This window comes from Sciurus carolinensis, chromosome 3, assembly GCF_902686445.1.
Source record: "Sciurus carolinensis chromosome 3, mSciCar1.2, whole genome shotgun sequence".
Classification (NCBI taxonomy): domain Eukaryota; kingdom Metazoa; phylum Chordata; class Mammalia; order Rodentia; family Sciuridae; genus Sciurus; species Sciurus carolinensis.
The window spans coordinates 47,038,646-47,042,379 of record NC_062215.1 but is presented as its reverse complement, the minus strand read 5'-3'; the positions used below and the strand labels follow the sequence as shown (position 1 = coordinate 47,042,379).

At 37.2% G+C, this 3,734-nt stretch overlaps 1 non-coding gene across 1 annotated transcript; it reads left to right on the top strand.

Moving 5' to 3' along the window:
• Positions 1-1,203: 1,203 nt before the first annotated feature.
• On the top strand, positions 1,204-1,310 carry LOC124981464 (U6 spliceosomal RNA). The gene has a single exon (XR_007107988.1). It is a non-coding gene; the product is annotated as a U6 spliceosomal RNA (small nuclear RNA).
• Positions 1,311-3,734: the final 2,424 nt, after the last annotated feature.

The following is a 3,734-nucleotide window of genomic DNA, read 5'->3' as shown; positions in this document are numbered from 1 at the left end:
ACACAGAAAAGAATCATAAATTCTAATGTTCTACAGAACAGCAGAAAGACTGTAGTTCATAAAAATCAACTTTATATTTCATGAATAACTAGAAGAGCTAAGCTCAAAGACGTCAAAGCAAATCATGAGAAGAAGATGAAAATGTAAGTTACCCTGATTTGATCAGTACACCTTGTGTATAGGCATTGAAATATCACCTGTACCCATAATATGTGCAACTATTTCATGTTAATCCAAAATTTTTAAAAGAATTTTACACGTACAGAAAGGTTAACTACCTTGATTTGTTTGTTACACATTATATACATGTATTGAACTATCACACTGTACCCCATACATTTGTACAATTAAAATAGTAGCTAATAAAATACATTAAACTAAAAATGGAATCAATGGTCTGTACATTTACACTCTGTCAGTAATGTGGTATGAAATTGTGCATTATAAAGCTATAAGAATTAAAACCCAAAAGTAGTGTTTAGGGAGATAAAACAAACTTGACCATACATTGATACTTGCTTGAAGCTGGGTGATGATTAATGAGGTCTCATTATACTATTCCTTCCACTTTCGTGTACGTTTGAAAATTTCAAAGTACAAGTTACCAAAAGTAAGAATGAAGTAATGTCACATTAAAGATAAAATAACATGTTTTCTTTTTTATTGGTGGAGCTGGATTGCAGAGTGTGGCTTGGGCTCGAGGTTGAATTTGGACTGTCTAACCCCTCCTCGTACACTATCCTCACTCTGGATCCGGAGACAGGACACTGGGTTAAGTTAGCTCTGCACAGACATTCACCAGTCAGATACACAGACACCTGGTGCTTTCCTTATGCTTTGTTGCAAACAAAGAGAAAGAGAGGAAGTTGAGTTTTACTCTGGCTGATTGAATATGGGACTAGAGATAATGAAAAAATGGGGGAAGTGATAGCAGTTTATTCTGTGTTCTTCCCTCATGGTAGACAAAACTTTAGAACTTTCTTGGCAAGATGTCACAGATGGGTAAAGTTCTCTTATCAAGGAGATAAAATCAAATGATCAAGCACAACCAAGACATTTATCCTGAAGAACTATTTTACCCCACCCTTGGCTTTGACCCTGGTAATGAATGAACTCTATCAAATCACATCCTCAACCTAGTGCTTATTGTTTCTGGAGGTTGAGCAGCATATTCTGCTTGTTAGAATTTAAATATTATGGAAAATGCTCTCTTCGGCAGCACATATACTAAAATTGGAATGATAAAGAGAAGATTAGCGTGGCCCCTGAACAAGGAGGACACCCAAATTTCTGAAGCATTCCATATTGTTAAAAAAAAATATTAAAAAAATAAAGTGGGATCAGGATTTAAAAAAATATTATGGAGAGTTGTACATATGAGATAGTTGTCAATACTCTTCTTTATCACAGACACGAATTAACAGATGAAACGGTGTCTCTGTAAGAAAACGGATGAGGATCTCCTCCTCCACCAACACACGACAAAGGTTTTGAACAGGTTTGAAGATGTCTGACACAGAGAAAGTTAAACCAAACAATAGTTTATGTGTCAAATGTGTTGGTATCATGTGGGAACCTTTGTAAGAATAATATTCTCAGACTCTATCCTTGGACCTTCTGAGCCATAGGCCTAGGTCTTTGGTGTAGGATTTTGCGTTTTCAAGATAACTAAACGTGGGAGCCACTTTTCTGAATGAGCACCTAGTTCAACAGAATGCTTTAACTTTGCAAAACTTCACTTCAGCAGTCCCTGCTCATGAAAATCTAAGGGTGCCATAGAACGCTTTGGAATCAGTGGAAAATCTGCTTGTTCAAACTGGATTTCAGCTTTGGTCCCATCAGGTCCATGTGTCATCTTACACACTTTTTGATCCAGTTCAGGTTGTCACCCCATTGTTTCCCCCTCAGTCTGTTCTCGTCTGGTCCTCAGATGAATGATAATAACCTGGGAAGAAACCCCAAATGTAGGATAAGAGCTAGAGGGAGAATTCTTAAAAAATCAAGCAGAATGCCAGAGTGGGTATTTGTCAACGTTTAACCCCCAATCTTGGCTTAAAAGAAAGAAGACCCTCAGCAAAGTAGAAATGTATAAAGTGATTTGTAAAATGACAAACAATGCCTATTTTATACCAATAGAAAAAATGTTCCCAATTGGGGTAAGGACTGCTGGTCACTTCACAATATTAATTATCCCCTTTTTTCTCAACATAACTGCAGGGCAGTGTGGTGCCTGGGTACAGTGTGCATTTCATACCTCTTAGAGTGGAATAGTCGGGACATAGCAAAGCTTTGTTGAACCAAAGCCCTTGTTGCTAAAAGAGCATTGGATAAGTATAGGGAAGCAGGTGTTTGAGTTGTGGCCCTGCTACTTACTGTTTGGGGAACTCTAATGAGTCAGGTAGGTTCTCTGACCATCAGTTTCTTTATGTACCATATGAAAGATTTGATATCTAACCTATTAATTATGATAATAACAATATTTTAAAAAATTCTTATTTACTTTCACAACAACATGTCTGTAGAAAATGTCATCTCTACTCCTCTCCCCTCCAACATGGTCTTCACTCTCCTCCCATTTCCAAGTAGCCATGTTGTTTCAGTGTATTGAGCCTACTTTCTGGACACTGTCATTGGTTTGGTGAAGTGTCCATGACCCATGGCTAAGTCAACTGCTTGTTACTTTTCATTCTACTGTCTGGAAAACTTGGAAAAAATGTTGAGGATCTTCCTTTCTCTCTTTCTCCTGAGTTTAAACAACAAAATATTACCTGGACTTGGTGCTCATCTTTTCCCACAATCTGGAATCCAACCTGAGGGTAAAGCTAGCAGAGAGAGAAAAGCAGAACATAGAGATGAGCACAGAGATAAACAATAGGCCTTGATCAACCCTCAAGAGAAGCCAAATCCATCACTGTACATATCACTCCCATGAGTAAAAATAGACCTTTGTCATTTAAGATCATTTTCTTTTATTTTCAACCACAGTATTAGACCTAATAATAGGGTTATGCTTTAAAATCTAAGCTTTGAACCATTAGAATCTAGATCCAGAAAGATTGAGGAGAGGAATGATCTTCCAAAAGGTGTACTGGGTTTGTTCTTTTGAAGAGGGACTGAAAAGTGATGGGATGAGTAGATTATTTCAAAGTAGAAACCAAAATATGCTGATTATACTTTTATGTGACAGACTCTAGGAGATTTCACACATATTACCTCAGAGATGATGAATAATTTTTAGACCATTGACTATTTGGAAACTTCTTAGTTGGCTGGATGATCATAGACATTCAATAAATATTTAATAAATAAAATAAATAGATGAAAGAGTATGATCCAAGGGAATAGGGGAAGAGAGGACAGTGTATATGAGTATTGTGGTTGTATTAATGTGACAACTTTGCCATGCTGTGGGTCAAACCAACCTGGAAATTCTCTGGAAATCCATTGCCACAGCTGGGATTTGTAAATGTGAGACTCACTTATGCAAAAACAAGCTATAAACATCAGGAAAAAGAAGTTCTAGCCAACAGAACCACTTGATGACAAAAATTGGGACAGGAAAAAGTTGGACCAGTTAGAGACTTTTATGATATATATGATCCAGGCCCCAAACCCTGCCTTGCAAGGCACTGCTGCACAATTATATCATAGACTGAAGTTCTAAATCCAACCTCCCACTTGGTTTCCATTGCAACCTTTAGTGTGATTCATTCAGGGATAAGGGATTTGTTTAT